The 20,122-nt window shown below is 47.1% G+C and overlaps 1 protein-coding gene across 2 annotated transcripts in view; it reads right to left on the bottom strand.

The window, feature by feature from the left end:
• Positions 1–5,119, bottom strand: part of TMEM263 (transmembrane protein 263) — a 33,023-nt gene extending 27,904 nt beyond the window's left edge. For both annotated transcript variants that reach the window (XM_073324511.2, XM_073324520.2), the window contains exon 1: positions 4,994–5,119. The gene's annotated coding sequence lies outside the window, so the exon portion shown is untranslated. The remainder of the gene's footprint in view (positions 1–4,993) is intronic.
• Positions 5,120–20,122: the final 15,003 nt, after the last annotated feature.

Here is a 20,122-nt window from a genome sequence, read left to right as displayed (position 1 = left end):
GGACAAGTGATGCAGGAAGTGTGGCTATGCCAACGAGACGCTACCCCATGTCCTGTGCAGCTGCAAGCCCCATTCCAGAGCCTAGCAGCTGTGACACAATGCCATCCAAGATCACCTGGCCAAAGCCATCCCGGGGTCCATGGGGAAGGTTGCCGTAAACTCTGCCATCCCCGGAACCAACAGCCAACTGCGACAGGACATCGTCATCACCAACGAGGACTGGAAGAAGATCATTATGATAGGCGTCACCGTGCCCTTTGAGAACAGGACCTCGGCCTTCCATGATGCCAGAGCTCAAAAAGTAGAGAAATATGCCCCTCTGGCTGATACCTTGAGAGCTAAGGATTACCAGATTCAGACACATGCACTAATCATCGGAGCCATGGGAGCATCGTACCCCAATAATGAGCAAGTGCTGAGAGAACGTGGAATCGGTCAACACTACGCTCGGCTGATGCGGCAACTCATGGTGTCAGATACCATCAGGTGGTTGAGGGACATCTACATAGAACACATCACCGCACATCGGCAATACCAGGAGGGATGAGCTGGAGTGCCGATGAGAAGTGCAGACAGGAAAGTAACAAATACTTTCCTCATGGATTGTATTTTCTAAAGGGACAACCTACCTAATTCTCAATTACTGAGGGACAATCTCCACTCATTGCTATATTTTGCTTTCCACAACCAAATCTCTGTATAACTTTTCCATTCGTGATGTACCCGAGTATTTGGATTCTAAAATCTAAACTGTATTGTTAAATCTATTCACCTAAATTTGTGTTATTGCTGATTATGTACTCTATGTATCATGTTTCAGAGTAACAGCCGTGTTAGTCTGTATTCGCAGTTTCCACGATATGCATCTGAAGAAGTGAGCTGTAGCTCACGAAAGCTTATGCTCTAATAAATTGGTTAGTCTCTAAGGTGCCACAAGTCCTCCTTTTCTTTCTATGTATCATATGACTTTTAAAAACAAACTTTGTATTTGTGGATAATCTAAGCACTATACCCAGATGTACACTCTTTTCTCAACCTATGTAGTATATAATTTTTTAACATTAGCTTTAATAAAAAATTTTAAATCTGTTCTTATTAGTTCAGCATCCACCCAGACACACTGTGGGTCATGCTACTTTCCAGGAGAGGAGCATGTCTTATTTTTGCTGCCCCCTCAAGAAAATCTATTTCAGTTAATTTAGGTGACTGGTCTGAAGTTTGTTGGGTTCCTGAAACAAGAGACAGTGCATCAACACCATCATACACTCAGCCAGAAATGCAGTAAGGACCCAACAGTGTGCCCAGTGTTAGTATTATTATGGAGAAACAGGACTTCTATTTAAAACCCAGTTTTCAAGCCTCTCTAAAATCTACACACACAGTGAGATCAGCCTGAGAACTGACATAGCATTTCTGGGGACAGGGTGCAGTTTGCAGGGCAAATGTGAGGTCAGTTGATCAAAATGTACCCGAGATACAGATAGTCATCCATATGAGCAGTTTTAAATTGTAAATCTTTTTCTAAACTTTTTTTTGGTGCAGAAAGAAGAAAGGAAGGAGTGATCAAACAAAAAAAATCTTATATCCCTGGACTGTGATCTAGTATCCAGCAACAGGCTCAAGCTCCAGAAGTATTGCAAGAAAAATATTGGATGTTCTTTGGTTCTGGAGATGAGCCATTCCTGGATCAATGCTGAAGTGCAGAGATGCCAGTAGTGAACACCACCACCAAAGAAAGAACAGTACCAACTAAAAGCAGGCTCATTGAGTAAGTTTGCAGGAGCCAACCCAGTTAGCAAGCAATCTACCACATTAAAAGAAATAAAACATGTTAGAAGTCTGAAGTGCAGAGTCAAGGTAACATTTCTCCCACACAATACCAACCTTAACTCTGTCCCTATAGTAATGCCAAGAAGAACTGGGAACATTACAACACTTAACACTAACAGAACTTGAAATTTTCTCTACACCCATAACAATTTGAAGTCAGAACTCTTTACTTATGTACTCCAATGGACCCTCAATATGCTCTGGACAGCATCACTGCTCTGGAGAGTACCTGCTGCTGATAGTCAGAAATCACACTGCAGAAAAAGGTTTAGGGAGGAGCAAGGTACTGAATTAAATGGGACAGAACTAAGGTTATGCAAGTGGACCTTCACTCTACATTTGCTTGTTTTCCAACACGTGTATTTTGGAAATTAAACTCATGGCAAGGGAAGTGGCCTGTCCCCCACTACCTAACATCTCTCATGCATTACCAAGATGTTGTCTCCCATCTCCACTTTGCCAGTGAAGTCAGCCTTCATTGCCTACTTTAAGCTTTCCATATGAGCACCTTTGTGCTTTTTCCAGTGCTGTCTCTTATGCCTGGGATGAGTTCCTTGTCCTTTTTCAAATTCCTCATTCAATTTTCTTTGCTATGATATCTAAAAAAATTAAAACTGGTCTATTCTTGTCTTCTTCTTAGATTGTAGGCTCTTTGGGGCAGGGGCCTTCTTTTTGTTTAGAATGTGTACAGTGTCTAGTACAATGGAACAACAAGGAGTCCAGTAGCACCTAAAAGATAAGTAGGGTTTTTACCCATGAAAGCTTATGCTCAAATAAATCTGTTCGGTGGCACCTAAAAGACTAACAGATTTATTTGAGCATAAGCTTTCGTGGGTAAAAACCCCACTTATCTTTTAGGTGCCACCAGACCCCTTGTTGTTTTTGTGGATACAGACTAACATGGCTAACCCCTGATACTTAGTACAATGGAGTCTAGGTTGATGACTTAGGTTCCCAGGCTCTACCGCTATACCAATATGAACTCTGAGTACCTGCAACCTTGACGTGATGGCAACAAAGGGTTTTAGCTTTTTAAATATGAATTTGTTCTTGTGACAGTCAAGTAAACAAGTGTTTACTGGGTAGCCTTAGAAGTTGGTGTATAAGCTAATGTTAATTTGTGCATTTAAATTACCTGTCCACCTACAAAATCCTACTGTACTTCCATCCCTTACTCAAGGGGAGATTTATGAAAACACATAGCTTCTTTCAGGCCAATTTCCATTCAGTGAGCTGTGCTTCAATAGTAAGTATTTCAGTTTAAAGCTAAAGGTAAAAAAATAAACTTGTAGTAACTCAGCAATGCTAGACACATTCTGCAATTGTTTTCTATATAAAAGCTGCCATATCTTCATTCATACGGCTGTAAGTGAGAGCTTTAACGAACAAGTGCAGGGACCTGCCCAACAATATTTGCACAGAGATTGTCTATTAGCTTAGTGCAACCACCACAGCTAGTGGTGTGGTTATAAAATAATGAGTTTATTTTCAGGCTAAACCAAGTAGGTAGCTGCATTAAGTCAATAGTGACCAAGTTTAAGTAATGAACTATTTGCATACAATTTGTGATACCTTATTCATATATATTTTGCTGTAACAGCCTTTTTAGGAGACAATGCAACTTATTATGGGGAACACTGATAAAAACTATGACAAGTGTTTCATATTTTACATTACTACTGTATCCCAAAACAATTCTGAATTGATAAAGGACAGCACAAACAGACAAAAAAACAAACAAAGAGGAATGATCAAGGAAGAAAAGATTTTCAGGTGAAATTGTGAGAGAATAGCTGAAGCAGAGAGAGAAAGAAAAAGAGTAATAGCTGCAGAGAAGACTTTCACACCAACTGTTGCAATAAACAAGATTCTGTGGAAGAGTGGAGCGAGGGTCAGCACCAGACAAGTTGAAAGGGAAGAGAATAAAGCCAGATCCTTGAGCTAGCCTAAAGTCCATAGAGAAATTAGGAACCCAGGCACTTTTGAGCTGAATCCTGAAGTTAACTGAGAACTAGAGGAGGAATCCAAGGCTGTAATGCAGTCCAATTTCTTTCGACTTGCAAACACAGGTAACGCCACTGCAGCATTCATTCACACATTAAAATTTAACAGACTCTCCGGCGAACCAAGGAATATTGTTTTGAAGCAAAATCCTGCTCCATCCCCTAGTGTTTTTCCCTTCCATTTTATATTTGGAAATCTCCTAAATCAGATTTTAGGACAAAGAACATGTAAGCAAATTTCCACATAAGTTGTGAGGAGACAGTTTATCATTTCCTCTCTATTTTGAGTAAGCTCTGGGTGCCTCTGGCCCAATGCAGGCTGCTGTCAGCTGAAAACAAACTTGAGTGACCTGATAACCACTGCCTTCCTAACTGCAGTTCCTCCAGTGGGGACCCTGAAGCCAGAAAGTGGGAACTTCTTGGACAGCGGGAATGACGTGGCAGGAGAAGCAGTGATTTAACCTGGAGCCGCTGCCACAGGCTGCCCGGGCTCCTTCTTTGCCCCCACCCCCTTCTGCTCTTCCACGTTGTGCACAACCTCCGGCTCCAGGCACATGAACACCTCCCTCCCCGGCCAGAGTGCACAGAAGGCCGAATTCTGCTCTCAGTTACACTTGGCCAAGCCCCGCTTTTTTTTGGGGGGGGGGGAAGAGATGTGTCACCTGCAGCTAACGCCCCCAAAGCTGCTGATGGTAACTTCCCGGGGGGGGGGGGAAAGGGGGTGTTAAGGAGCGATGTGCGTGAACTACAGCCAGACACATCACACACCCCGCTTCCCTTCTGCATCACGGAGGGCAGCAGAGTCACCCCTGAAGGGCGGCACAACGAGGCCCCAGCAATAGAGAGACCGAGCAAGAGGAGCCCAGGGGGAAGATTACCCGGGGGGGACCCGGAGAGGTCTTTCCTTTGTGTCCTCTCCCACCCCGCGCCGGGGCGGCTCGCTCGGGGCGGCTCCGGACGCGCGGCTCTGCCCCCGGCAGGCTCCCTCCCACCCGGCAGGGTCCAGCCAGAGACATCCCCCCGCCACTGTCGCGACACAGCCCCCCGGGCTCCTGGGAATCCAGCCCGGGAGCCGCCTCCGCCGCCAGCGCTGCCCCGCGGCTCCCCGGGGAGCCGGCGCCCGCCGAGCGGCCAGGCTGCTGTGGCCCCGCGCTACTCACCCGCCGCGGGGAAGGGGAAGGCGCCCGCCGGCTGCAGCCCGCTCCCTGCCCGGCGCACACTTAACTCTCCGGCGCCGCTGCTCTGCGGCTGCTGCCGACGTGGCGCCCGACGCGGCCCGCCCCGCAGACCCCGCCCTAGCCCGGCCCCCGGCCCCCGGAGGGGCGCGCAGGCGCCGGCTCCGCGCCTGCCGCCGTGCGTCGCCCGGGGCCGGGCAGGGGTCCGGCCCTCGTCCCTCAGCTGCTGACTGGCCGGGCAGGGCGATGGGCCCTGGCCCCGCCTCACATGGCCCTGCTGGGGAAAAGGTCCCGCGGAAGGGGGAGGGGGGAGATCAGCCAAACTCTGAGCTGTTCCCCCCCCTCCCCGCCTCCCCAAAACGCCTGCTCTTGGAGTGCTGTGGTGTGTGGATAGGAAGCACAATCCCCCACCCTGTGGCCAGCTCTGTAACTTTCTAAGGCCTGGGCTACACCTGATTGCTGGGCTCTACCCTACGAAGTGACCTGGGCTGAATTACAGCATTCAGGGCTGTGAAAAATGTCATGCCCCTGACAGTGGAGTTAAGTCGACCAAAGAGCCCCGGTATCCAACAGCGCGATAAGTCGACAGGAGAATTCTTCCCTCGACCTAGCTACCTCCTGTGGGAGAGGTGGGTTTACTATAATGAATGATGAAAGAGCCTCTCCCATCCATTCCTGTGGCTCAGCTGCAGCTGTCATATTTCTAGTGTAGACATAGCTTAAAATGTAGGTGGACCTAGCTACATCACTCAGGGCTGTTAAGAATTTCACTCCCTCCCTGAGGTAATTAGATCAACCTGATCCCCACTCTAGACAGAGCTAGATGAACAGAAGAATAATTCTGTCGACCATGCTCCCTACCACCTCTTGATGGCACGGATTTAATAATTGTATTAAGATGATGTTGAAGTAAAAAGAAAATGGTACAGAGTTTAAGCACAGAAGTTTCTGGTTATCAGGGAATAAGGTACAGATTATCAAGGGGTGCGAAATTCGGTTTAGGAACGGGTGGCGTAAGGAATACATAATCTGCAATCTCCCCGATTGGGAGCAAAAGGTTAACGGGTCAAAGTACAGACATTGAGATATGGGGGTATGTTGTTCATATAATGGCTATGTTCAGGTGTGGAGTATAATGAGTGGATACGATGATGAGGATGGATTTACCCTCAGTGGGATTTAATGTTAAGTGAGTTTATGGTTCCAGTTCATATGGTCCAATGGAAAAAGTCTCTCAGTCCCTTTCCCATAGTTGATGCACAATGTCGTACCGGCTCACACCTCCTGGTACTGTCGGTGGCCGGCGATGTGTTAGATATAAATGTCCCTGGACCATCGGATGGTGTCCGAGACCATGAGGCCGTGATCCCACAGGTCCGCAGCACTACTACAGTGACAGAAAACCCCCTTCCATTGCTGTAGTAAGTGTCCCCACTGCAACGGCATAGCTGCAGCACTTCAGCCGTGTCACTGTGTAGACATAAGCTGTGTCTACACTCATAAATTTCACCACAAAAAGAAAACCACCTCCACAAGACGCATACAGCTCTTGCCACCGGTGATGCTTTTGCAGTGATGTGCAAGTGAAGACACATTCTTCCTGTTTACACAGCTTTTAGCCTCCAGAGGATATGCCACAGTGCCCAGGTGACCAGTCTGGCCAGCAACTCTGCTGCTCTGATGCTAGGTAAACAGACATCCACCCCTCCCCCTGTAAAGCCCCGGGAACTTTGAAACTCCCCTTCCTCTTTTCTTGGCAAGTGCTCACTTATCTGGCCAGGTGACAATGCCTGCTCCACGGAGCAAATGATCCCCTGCTAGGAGCAATGCTGAGCCACTGGATCTTATCAGTGTTTGGGGAGAGGAGGCTGTGCAGGGACCCAGGGTGCCCCACGATCATCCCCCCACCCCCTTCCCACAAGACTCATCGTGAAACTGGAGATAGCTGCACTGTAGGATAGCTGCCCTAGAGCACTGCTCTCATTCAGGATGGAAGTTCTGCTACTGTAAACACTCTCTGATGCCTGAGGAATTAAGTGAGTACACAAACCAGTGCTTTACTTTCACCGGTTCTCTATCACCAGTGAAACTTACAGTGCAAAACCTCTCATACCCTGAGTGACATAGTTATACCGACCTAACCCACTGTGTAGACAGTGCCTCCCATCAACATAGCTGCTGCCTCTCAGGGAGACAGATTAACTATGTGGATGGGAGAAGTCTTTCATCAGTGTAGCATCATCTTTACTAAAGCACTACAGTGGCATAGCTGTGCCACTGTAGTGCCCTACATGAAGACAAGCCCTTAGTATATTGCTTGTGTATGTGCACACTTGGCTCCTTGCATCGGTGCTGCACGTACTCACCAGGAATACTTGAATCAATGCCCAGTGCGGTGCACCATGGGTACATATCCCAGTGTGCAACCTGTGGCCGTCCAGCACCCTGTCTTTTGGCACTCCATGGTGGGGGAGAAAGAAGTCACACAAAGGTGACTGATAGCAAGGGGTCAACTTCCCAGCGTGCAATTATCTCCATCCCATAATATCATCTATATCCCATAATTTTTGCACCTTTTTGAAAAAATCCCATGAACCTGCATGGCCCTTCTCGCTGTTTGCCATCTCTGACAGAAGTATGGAGTCTGCACAGCCCTGCATTATTGTCATGAATGTTGGAAGCACAGGATGCACTATCCTTCAGTATTTGCAGAGCCGCAAGAAGAACAAATTCAGCATGGAACATGACAATTTCTTGGAGGACAGATTGCTGTGGGACATAGCACGGACAAATTCAAGGCTGTTGGTGGCATTCACAGAGTAGCTGCAGATGGTGGAGTTCTTGTTCTGGGCCCAAGACACGAGCAGGGACCACATCATAATGCAGGCTTGGTCTGATGAGCAGTGGCTCCAGAACTTTTCGATGTGCAAAGCCACATTCCTGGGTCTGTGTGCTGAGCTTGCCCTGTCCAGCACAAGGACACCAGAAGAAGAGCTGCAGTGAAAATGAAGAAGTGAGTGGCGATCGCACTGTGGAAACTTGCAACGCTGGATTGCTACTGGTTAGTGAGAAATCATTTTGGAGATGGAAAATCCACTGCGGAGGCTGCTGTCATGCAAATGTGCAGGGCCCTTAATGTCTCCTGTTACCCAGGACTGTGACTCTCAGCAATGTGCAGGACATAATGGATGGATTTGAAGCAGTGGGGTTCCTAAACTATGATGGAGCAACAGACAGTACACATAGCCCTATTTTGACACCAGACCACTTTGCCACAGAGTACATCAACAGAAAGAGCAATTTTTCTATGCAAGCATTGGTGAATCACCTGGGACACTTTGCTGACACTAGTGTGGACTGGACAGGGAAGGTACATGATGCTCTCATCTTTAAGAACACAGGGCTGTTCAGAAATCTAAAAGCAGGGTCTTTCTTTCCCAACCAGCGGATTACCATTGGTGGTGCTGAAATGCCCCTTTCTCCTCTGGCTCATGAAGCTGTATGCTAGCCACCTTGATAGCACCAAGGAAAGATTCAACTACTGGCTCAGCAGGTGCAGAATTACAGTTGAATGTGTTTTCGGTAGTTGCTGGCGATGTTTACTCACAAGATTGGATCTCAGTGAAAAAAAATCTCAATGGTTATAGTTGCCTGCTGTGTCCTGCAAAATATCAGTGAAGCAAAGGGGGAAAAGTTGCCGACAGGGTGGAATGCAGAGGTGAAGCAGCTGTATGTTGTGTTTGAACAAGGCAACACACAGCAATTAGAAGAGCTCAATGCAGAGCTATTCGGCTCAGGGAAGCTTTGAAAAAGCACTTTAACAATGACCCACAATAATGCATTGCGGTATACTGTGCTCTACCTGGCCCTGCTGTTTTGGGTCCTGTTAGGAATTCTGTGGTGCTTGGTGCACATCAGTGAATATAGCACTGTCAATGCACCTATTAATTTTGTGGTGCTTAATGTACATTTGTAATTATTTCACTGTTTGTCATTGATCCTATGAGTTGTGTCACACTGTACAACAACAAGTAAGTGGGTGCTCTCAGAGCTGCTAGGCATTCTGCAGCATATATTGTGAATTATTAAAGATGAATTATTTTCCAAATAATAGAATTTTATTCAGTAACAAAACCAGTGCAAAGAAAAATCTGTGCAATTTAAAAGCACATTAATGTATTATTTTTTAATGTATTTTAAGAATTTAGCAAGGAGAAAGAACATTTATGTCCCTTTTACCTGCACATAAAGCAACTGTGGCTCTCATAGGTCAGTGTATGTGAAGCTGTGGTTGGTCCTTAATGTCCCCCAGTGTGAAGGTGGAGGTTGAGGTAGGGGTAGGCATGTGGCCCCTAATGCCACATGGAATGTTGAGGAAGGATATAGGGTGGTGCTGTACTGGAGTTCTCCACGCACTGCATAGGGAGGTGAACCCATGACTGTTGAACTTGTAGGTCCACAAGAGTCTGCACCATCTACATTTGCTGCCAAAGAAGACCCATTATGTCCTGGTGCAGCTCCCTCTCCTTTTCCTGTGGGGACTCCTGGGTCTTACTCCGGTCTTCTCTTTCCTTTTCCAGGCTGTTTGCAGTATTCACCCTCCAGGCCCTTTGCTCATGGTCTGATGCAGCACCCGCTTGCAGGATCTCACTGAACATGTCATCCCAAGTCCTCTTCTTTCTCCTTCTTTCCTGGCTCAGGTTTCCATGGGTGTGTACAGCAGACCCTTCAAGGCTGCAACAGCAGCAGCTACAGATAAAACACACAGAGATAGCATTGACACTTCTGTTTTGGAGTGCTTGTGCACAGCACCACTCACAGCACCAGGCATGGTGAGTATGGCCTTCTGGGGGGAGGGTAATGAGGAGGAAATTCCTCAGTTGCATGAAGCTTTGAGTATAAGGCAATGGTCCTGAACACTGGCACCATTTTCCACTGGTAGTGGTGATTTTAGCTGTTATCTCACTCATGATGGTGGCAAAGACACAGAGCACAGCTGCTGCTGGTGTCCGAAGTCTTCCTGGTGCATATGCTGCTAGCCTGTGTATTGCAGTGGTGCCTGCTGAAGTTATTGCTGACTGGCCTGGAAAAGTGTCCTACCGTGGAGGAAGAAACAAGGCTGCCACCCTAGAAACCTTCACAAGAAGGTTGCAGAGTAGCTCCATGAAAGTTTCATTGAGATCTCTCAGGAGGATTCAAGGGACACCACTGCATACGCACACAACCTTCTCTGCATAGCCCAACCTGCCTGACTCTACCAGGGAATGAAAAGAAGTTACCAACTCTACCTCTCTCTGTTGTACCACTACAGCTTCTAGTCTGAGTAAATTAATGAAAAGTCAATAGCTGTGTCCTGTTAAGTTGAGGGTGCCGATCAGTGCATTGTTGTAGCGGGAAATACAATTACACACTTACCTGGAGTTCCTCTGCATCGCGCTTTCCTGAGCTTGACTTTGCTGAGACGGCAGTGGCGTCTCAAACAGGTCCTTCCTTGTGGCATAGCTGGATCCTGACTGCATGCCCCCATCTTCCTCCTCCATGTTCTCGCTGTTCGTGCCAAGAGCCTGTGACCCAGGTATCCATGGTGGTGTGCAGGGTGGTGGTGAGGTCTCCACCAAGTACGGCATGCAGCTCTTTGTTAAAGCGTCAAGGCAGCAGCTCTGCACAGGATCAATTGTTTGCCTCCCTGGCCTTCTGCATGCCTTTTTACGGTTCCTTCATTTTCATGTGGCAGTGCTGGTGATCCCTGTTGTATCCCTTCTCCTGCATCCCCCCCTGCAATCTGCTTGTAGATGTCCACGTGTCTATGGCTGGTCCGTAGTGCTGCCTGCACAGCCTCTTCTCTCCACAAGCCCAGGAGATCCAATATCTCCCGACTACTCCAAGCTGGAGCATGTCTGGAGCATGTTGCCGGCATGGTCCACTAGACAGTTGTGCACAACAATGGAGAGCTGCTAGGTGTGCTTGCCAAGGTAGATAATGAGGAAAAGGCATTTCAAAGATGTGTGGTGTTTTAAAGGGGTAAGGAGGCCTTCTGATCTCTGTGAACCCTGGGCAGTGGAGTACACAATTGTGACCAGAACAGTCAGTGTTAGGCATTGTGGGACAATTGCTGGAGAACTGTTAGGGTTAACATGAGTAACTCTGTGTCTACACTTGTGCTGCATTGACCTCAATACACCAACCACGGCTCAGTGCCGCCCAGGGAGGTGGTGTTACTGCATTGCTGTAATGTGTCGCGTACATCGATGGGAGACAAATTTAAGTGTAGACACATGCACAACTAGGTAGATGCCAGGCAGCTTACAATGACCTATGTTTGTAGTGTAGATCAGGTCATATCCTACCAAGCAGGACACTGAGATCAGAGGCCTAGGACAGCCCCTTTCCTGTTAGATGGAGAGCAGCAGCCAACATACAGCAGACTGCATACCATGCATCCAAAACAATTTGTGACTAAATAAAGGATCATACAGAGACCTTGTTCCAGGCACAGCTCTCTTTGCTATAATGGGCCAGGTCTTAGGGTCCAGCCAAATTACACAAAGCAAGCCAGGGTGTGTTTGTGTTTACATGACATACAGCTCAGCTTGGTACTCTCCTGGTCCCACGGGCCACTGTGTGCAGGCCTGGTCTCACTGTGCTGAGTCCAAGGACCGTTCCCCCTTAGTTGTGCTGCTAACAGCCCCAAAAGGCCAAAACCAAAGCCATGGAATGGTACACGTTAGTAGGGTCCTAGCCAGGTCATGCTTCCTCCAGCCACACCACCTGTACTGCCAACAAAGGGAAGCACAGGAGCCTCTACACCCCCAGCGTGCTGGGCCAGATAAACCAGCTCTACACCTGCAATGTGGTGCAAACTGACATTTATATAGTGCCTTTTATCCCAGATATGGTATGTATGTGCAGCACGCCTGAAATGTCACTTGTAAGGAGGACAGCGGCAGCCAACTAGCACAGGGCTCAGGAAGAGAGAATTTGTTAGCCAACACCACCGGGGCAAATCACTGTTCTGAGTGCTGGCTAAAGATGAAGAGCTGAGTACCATGCAGCTTTGAACACGTTTAGAAATAGGGATTCTGTCTGCCTGCAAGAAAATTAAATAGACCCTGCGACTTTTTGTTAGAGTAGGTTTCCAGTGTTGTGCAGAGTGCTGGTTGTCACCCTCCACCCCAAAGGGGTTGCATTTCAGTTATGCTTTATCTATGTAGTGCAATATTCTTCCCTCTGCTTCTGAAAACAGAGGAGAGCCAAAACCACTAGCTCCTGGCTAAGTATATGGAAGAGTGTAGAAGTGAGTGCTTGAGGCCTCCTTCCAGATGTTTCTCCACTGCAGCTCCATTAGCTTACCCCTGGATTTGCAGGGAGACATAATGCAGATGGGGGTTAAGCTGGTGAGGATCGGATCTCTTGCAGCATGCTCCTCTCCGCTACCCCTCAGATTTTTGATGTGAAATCCAGTCAGACTAGACTGCTAGTGCCACAGACTGTTGCTAGAACCAGAGACTTCCTTCCCTGGCTGCTGTTGTGAAGCTGCCGTGGGAGTCAGTGGTGGGGTAGCTGTGCATAAGCACGGGCTTGCCTGGGTGTCAAGAAGCCTTGTGGCTTAAAGAGCTAAAATCCCTGCACAGTGCATGGGAGGAGACAAACTTTATCCCTCAAGGTAGCTTAGCTTCGAGAAGGGAACTTATAGCATTTCCGGACCCCTGCATGGGAAAATCCCAGCTAGGGTAGAGTAAGGCCCCTAGTTTGTAAGACTCTTTGAGATCCTTCTGGATTTAAATGGTATCAGAGATGCAAATTATTATTATTCTTTAAAGCGAGACCGGTCAGGAACTCTCCTGGCTATTAGCATGTGTTGGCAGTTGGGAGAAAGCCCCTTCCCTTATCCCATTCCAACTGCTACAGCTCCCTCAGTTGACAGCCTTCTCCATCAGTCCCTCTCTGACCAGAGTCAGTGAAGGAGCTCCCCCCAGGAACTGTGTGCCGGGCTGCATCCATTGCTGCTCCAGCTCTTCAGGAATCTGCCTTTCAACTGCTCCGCTGCATCCTTTATTGGTGAATCTCGTTTCAGTTGTTTGAGATAAATGTATTTTTCTGTCCATTCTGAGCCTTTAGACTGAGGTGAATATAACGGTTTCTTTAGATATATTGCGCAGCCTCTCTGGGATAGGTAAGCCTGAGGCTCTGAGGGAGTTGTGTCTTCAAATGATCAGGCTGCTGCCAAAAGAGGTGTGTTCTTCTTGAAGCCTTTAATTGTCGATAGGCTTTAGGATAAGGGCTGTCTGCAAATGTTTTGCCTACTATTGTTACACATAACACTTTAAGATTTCGATAAATGTAAGTCATTACAGGGGAAAAAAATTTCTTTTTTCAGTTATTTTTAAACATCTGGTTTCACTGTAAAAAAGAAACTTACTGTCATCAGATTCCCACGGTTGTGTTCTTTTTTCACACAGCAAAAAGGAAAAAAAAAAAAGTGCTTGTAAAACCACAAAAGTTGGCAGGTAGGCCGTAGGAACAGGTGTAGTAACTGTAACTGCTTTTACAAATTGACTAGATTACAAATTGATAGTGTCCCTTTAACCTTTCTATGCAGCACTTTTAAAAGGTGTGGGGGGGGGATTAAAAAGGTAGCCAAACTTTTTTTGCACATCAAAAAATTTCAGTTTGGGTAAACATGCAAGTTGATTCTTATTTTCGCTCATTGTAACCAGCTCCCTTTTTTCATGCACTAATCTACTTCCTTCCCAGCCTTCAAATGCCTCCTTAAAACATACTTGTTCCACGATGAAAGCTTTCAGTAAAGATTTCTCTAATCTGTGTGCTAATTGCATGACCTTCCATCACTGTAGTAGTATATAAGCACCTTGCCAAGTATTTAAAAATAGAAATACTCTTCCCCTTCTAAGCATGTAGGAGGTACAGTGTGACTAGTTTAGAAGTCATTTGATTCTGTGTGAAGAAATAATTGAAGGAAAGCCAAGTCAAAGAAAGGTTTCAGAGTAGCAGCCATGTTAGTCTGTATTTGCAAAAAGAAAAGGAGTACTTGTGGCACCTTAGAGAGTAACAAATTTATTTATTTTAATGCTCAGATAAATTTGTTAGTCTCTAAGATGCCACAAGTATTCCTCTTCAAGTCAAAGAAAGAAGTTTTGTATTAGTTCTGTAAGCAGCAAATTCTGTGATTTTTTAAAATTTATATCACAGTACCACTCAAGGCTTTTCACTCAGGATCAGGGCTTCATTGCACTGGGTGTGGTACAAACACTGAGTAAGAGACAGTGCTTATGCTAAAGATGATCATTCTTCTCTCCTTACATAAATGAGTTCAACAATGAAAGTTCCTCTCCTGGACCTCTGAGCCTTCCCCTTCTAACTGACAGTTTCATTTTTCCAGTGGAAGGTAGCTGTTGTGGGGGGCAGGGGTTCTCTCCAGACCCCACTTCAGATCCTTATACTGTCTTTCTCTCTCCCCCATGGCAAACACCCAAGGAGGTTCTTGGAGCAAACAAAACAAAAGTTCTCTCCCCTCTTTCTTCCCTTCTGGGAGAGGGGAGTCCATGGAAAAACAGAGAGATGTAAGGGTCATGTGGAACCCAGGGTCAGCCCTTTGGGTGGACCTAAATGGGCTCCACTTCCAGCACCTCCTTGTGGGATATACTGCTCTGAGGCTGGGTCTTGCAGCTTCAGAGTGGGGGGTGATGTTGCTATCTTCCTCTCCATGAGCCTGTTTCAGCTATCTGAGGCAGGGCAACCTTTTTCCAGTTCACCACCCCTATCTGTGGCAGGTTTTCCCTTTTATGCCCCCCAGGCAGAACAAAGCTTGCAGGTGTACCTTGTTGGTGTTGAACAGGCCCAGAGCAGCTCATTAGTCTTTTCTCTGCCAGTGAGGGTGTGCCCCACTACAGGGGGTCATGGTTGCAGAGGGAAAAGCAGTCTCTCAACTAACTATGGTTTTGAATATCAGGACAGATAACTTGGACTGGACTCTCAGTTGAACAGGGAATCAGAGCAGCGAGCTGTGTACTGGGGGGGGAGTGCTCAATCCTGTATTAAGCAGACTGGCTTCAACATTTTGTAACTCTTGGAGCTTTTTCAGAGCGTACAATTTCATGTCTAGACGACATTTGCATGATCAACCCTGGAGGTTACAGCTGCATAAATAGCCATAGTCACTTCTGGGTGTGATGGAGTGAAATCTTTGAGTGAATAAAGTACACCAAAATATGAATAGAGTCCCATTGTAGATACACATCTCTGAGGAACTGAGCAAAAAGATTAGACTGGACTCTGTATTTCCATATTACTATTTGCAAGTTAAAAATGTACATCCACTTGGGGTCTAGAGATTGCTTTCCTGGACAGATATTCCAATATTTTACTGCAAGAAAATAAGAGCTAAACTTATTTCCAAATTTTACAATAATTTAGTTAATGACACCACTGGGCAACAATATTTTAATAGGAAGTGAAAAGGCACTGGAGTGAAAAGCCTGGAGAACAGCTGGGTGTGAAAGACTGGGCGAGAGCTGCTCCAATGTCCAGAACATCTTGATTTGCTGCACATGGAAGGAAATGCTTATCTTGCTCCTCTCTCTTACCTTCAGATCCAGCTTATTTCATAGAAATTGAAACCAAATATAGTTATTCATATGCTGGAAGAAGAATTGGGAGACCGTTGCAAATTGTGTTGGGACATTGGGAAAGGAGATAGACGGGTTGTGTAGGATTTCCAAGGATGGTGCACATAGTAACAGGTAGAACAACGAGGTAGTGCTGCTGTTGGAGGCCAGAAATCAGGTGGGCCTAATTCTCCTGACACAATCAATAACTTCAGAATTACTGTGGTCTAAATCAAAAGGTAGTGAGAGTAGATTTTAAGCTCTTGCTTACGTTGTAAGCTCTTTGGGGCAGGGACTGACTGTCTTTTCTCTTGCCCATGCACGTAGGCCCTGAAGAAGAGCTCTGTGTGGCTCGAAAGCTTGTCTCTTTCACCAACAGAAGTTGGTCCAATAAAAGATACTACCTCGGCCACCTTGTCTCTCTCATATCCTGGGACCAACATGGCTACACCAACACAGCAAACATATCCTCAAACGAGGGTGCTAGGACAATTTTTATAGTGGGGATGCTGCTGATGGAAACCATGTATTTGGTGTTTGTTATTATTACCTCAAACTGGGGGGATGCAGCAGCACCCCCAGTTCCAGCACTACTGTCCTCAAAGGTGTTTAGCTGCCGAGCTCCCATGGAAATCAATGGCAGTAAGTTTGGAACAAATGGATTTCAACAATACTATTTCATAAGACTATTAATTTCCTAATTAGTCTCACCAGGGAAGATTGGTGGGAAAGATCTCAAAAGACACATACTATTTGGTTTGTAAAAGCAGTTTTCTGCTATTTTGTATGCATCCCTTTGGGATAGGGTGACCTCACTCAGAGCACCCTCTCACGGCAGGCTGCAGCTAAACAGTCACACCTGCCTCAATTTCCCTCCTTCAGAGACTCCAGTAACTCCGCATCAAGCTCTCTTGCTTCAATAATTCTCCCTCTTATTACAAAAAACATAGTGTAAATAGTCGATGACAAAAGTCCCCATAGTCCATTTATCACCCCCAGCGCATGTAGTCCTTAAAATCCCACATCATCTAGTCCCTCAACACCTCACATACCACACCCCAGCGTCTTTCACCACACCTAGACTCTTTGTCAGTCCTCTCCTATCCTTCTGCCAGGTCAGCCACCTTCCAGCTGGTGTACAACCTCTTCCCAATGGAAACTGTCCCAGCCTCTCTGCTGGAAGTTCATCGTCATCAGGGGAGCATCAATCACTTCCCCTGTCCCATTAACCTTTCTCACCTCAGACAGTTCCATCAGGTAGGCCCATCCACTGTTCCCTTGGCCCTCATCCCTCTCCAGCCCTCTGGCTCCAGCTCTCCAGCATGGAGATGTCACCGGGGTACACCCCTCCGCTACTCCCCCACCTTCAGACCTCTCTGACCCTCAACGCTGGTCCTTCAGCTTCGAAATCAGCAGGTGACTCCCTCTGCTGCTCTCCAACCCGTAAACCTCAGTCCAGGAAGATAATTCCCAGGGAACTCCATAGAGAGCTTCTGGAAGGGTTCCTGAAGAAAGCAGCTTTGGAGAAGCTGCTGGAGGAGCTGTTGAGAGCCCAGAAACACAGTCCCAGGAAGAAGGGATGTGCAACCGCCTGAACCTGAGGGGAAATACTACTGGTCAGGGAGACTTTATTTTGCGTCTGGGTGTGACACGCTTTATTTCAAGTTTATTTGGACTTAATAAAGTAGAACCCCAGCAGGGGATTTTTGTCCGATACCTTTTAACCTGCATAGAATTCCTAAGAGTCCTGAGAGAAGGGGAAACTGAGACAGAGCCACACTTGACCAGCAGAAAGTGCTAGAGGACAGGCATGCCCTAGCGATTGAGCTACAGACTCTTTAGCTTTTCTTTCTGTGTTTTCCCTTTGAGGGCTTGTCTACTGTACAAAATGTTGTTGTGTTCAAACATGATTGTGAAAAGTCGGGTTAGCTGAGGTGATGACTCTGACCCATGTAGACCAGGAAAAGCAGTGTTCAGCATTGTGACAGCATACCATGATTAAACCTCTACCAGGCCTCCAGCCTATTATAAAAAGAAACGGGAAGTCCCTGTACATTTTGAGGTTAGAGAGTCTGTTGGTTGTATGTGAAACCAACCAAAGGCAAAACTCAAGCCTGTAACAGTGACACTCTCCTTTCCTCTCTTCTCAAAGGTCTTTTCCCCTTTTGACTGCCAAACAGCTGTTATAGAGCTTCTTCTGCACCCTCAAGAGCCTGACTGGCTGTTCAGTCCCTAGTCCTGCCTCATCATTACACAACGTTGGAGAGGTTGAAGCTTGGGGAAAACTAGATAGGTGTCTCCATATCCTGTCACAGCTACCTTAGCTACAAAGGCGAAGAGTGCTTTATAGGTACCTATAGGTACAGATAGATATAATAATTAAACAATAAGACACTCTAGGGTTTGTATTATAGTGTAGTAATGAAATAGTCACTGAGGCAAAAGACCAAAGGCTGCCTGCCATTAACCACCAAGGCATGTCGTGATTACAACGCATACACATTGTTACAATATACGTCCTGGAGCATCTGACTATAATAATAAAGTATTGCGTTCGAAAGAAAAAACATTCATATGAAAAATATTTTTTTTAAAACCGAGGACACACTTGAGGACGTGGTTGAAGAAAATAGTCTCGTTTCTTTAAAGTTTTAATTGTAAGCACTTACTTCAAAAGTAAAATAAACTGACCTTAACATTGCTATAAGGAGACTATATGGCTTTCGAGGAGCTCTTCTTGCCTCGCAGAGTCCCTCCTACTCATAGCTGACACACACTGAGAGCAAGAAAGGGACGCATTAAAAAGTAAAGGGAACCTATCAATGTTGCAGACCCTAGGCCTAATCTTGAAAACACTAGTGAGTGTAGTCCCCTGGAAGTTACGAGAATAAGCAGTTGCAGAATCCAGTCCTAAAATATATGCTGTGGTCACTTGTTAGGCTTCCTTCTCACCTATCAGTTTGATCATTTACTCAACAATGCCCTTCCATCTCATCTCCCCCCTTCCTTTGGGCTGTGAGCAGGCCCTGCACCTCCGTTAAGTTTCCTTTTTTCTTCAGGGAAATTAAAAAGGAGCAGAACTGTTAATTTTTTTCAATGTCACATCTACATTTTATGGCGCTGATTCTCCCCTATGATGCAGCTATTTTATGCCACTCTTACAGCAGAAAGGGTCTTAGAAAGTGCGAAACTAGCCCCAGGAGAATACATCTCTATTAGGAAGGAGTTCTCTGCTTGCATAGAGTCTAGTGTAACCGTCATACATAGGGTGACCAGATGTCCTGTTTTTTAACCGGACAGTCCCATATTTAAGCCCTCCTGCAGGTGTCCTGACTTTTTCTTTAAAATGGGCAAACTGTCCCATATTTTCTGCCTTTCTCTCCCACGCCCGCCCCCCCATCAGTACCGCTGGGTCCTGCTGCTGCCTGGATCCCTGCTCACCAGCTGCCCGCCCACCAGCTGTGAGTGGGGTGATCCAATGGCCCACAATGGGGGTGGGTGTGCAAGGCTGGTGGCGAGACAAATCTGCAGCACACGGGTCTAGGCCTCTCCCCCTGCTGGTCTGTCACTGCAGCCCCCGCTGTGTGCCAACTCTGGAGTGGGAGGGGGAGCAATTTCCAGCCTGTTCCCACCCCAAACCTGCAGGCTCCACAGCAGCTCCCCGGGCAGGGGCTTAGCACCTTCTTCACCCCCCACCCCGGCCCCGGGTCCTGGCCCCAGGGGGTGTGGCACTGCTCCGTACCCAGGCACCCTTCCCTGCTAAGCCACCTGTCTGGCTGGGTTCGCTGAAGCCCCTGCAATCAGGTTCCCTGGGCCCTGGTGCACAATGTACCATTAGGGCTTAAACCCTTCCTGCCCACACTGTAGCCAGGGCGGGGGACAAGAGGCAGCTGGGTTATGTTGGTGGCCAGCAGCAGCCTGGAGGTGTTAGTTCCTTTCGACACTATGTGGTCAGGAAGGGACAAGCTGCAAAAACATGGGCCAGGTCATGCCTTCCCCTCCTCCTTCTCCCCTGAGGCTGGAAGTAGCTCCCGTCCCTTCCCTCCTGCACAGTGCCAAAAGGCTGCTGCTGGCCACATTCTGGTGTGAATATTGGCAGAAATCTGGGGGGGGGGGGCTATGACCCTGCGTGCCCCCACGTGTCGCCTTGGGAAGATGCAGCGCCAGGTACTGGGAGAGGCGGGTCCATCCTGGGGGGCCCAGCCAGACATGGAGGGTGGAGAGCACCGGGCAGGAAGGGTCAGTTGGTCGGTCACCCCCCCATGTGAGAGAGGTACAGGAGTGTGTCTATGTCACCTCTCCCAGTGTGTGTGTGTGGGGAGGGTAGGTGTGTGTGTGTCACCCATCCCCGTGTGAACCCTAAAGCCTCAAAGAGAAGAAGGTAAAATAAAAAGAAACCAACGCAGTATTTCTTTTTAAAAGGGGCTCAGTCAACTTTATGTTAATTTGAATGTTTGTACTGCATAGTTCTGATTGATTGCTGTTGAAC

This window comes from Lepidochelys kempii, chromosome 1 (assembly GCF_965140285.1).
Source record: "Lepidochelys kempii isolate rLepKem1 chromosome 1, rLepKem1.hap1, whole genome shotgun sequence".
Lineage (NCBI taxonomy): Eukaryota > Metazoa > Chordata > Testudines > Cheloniidae > Lepidochelys > Lepidochelys kempii.
The sequence above is the reverse complement of the archived record's forward strand: the minus strand, read 5'-3'. Positions and strand labels throughout refer to the sequence as shown.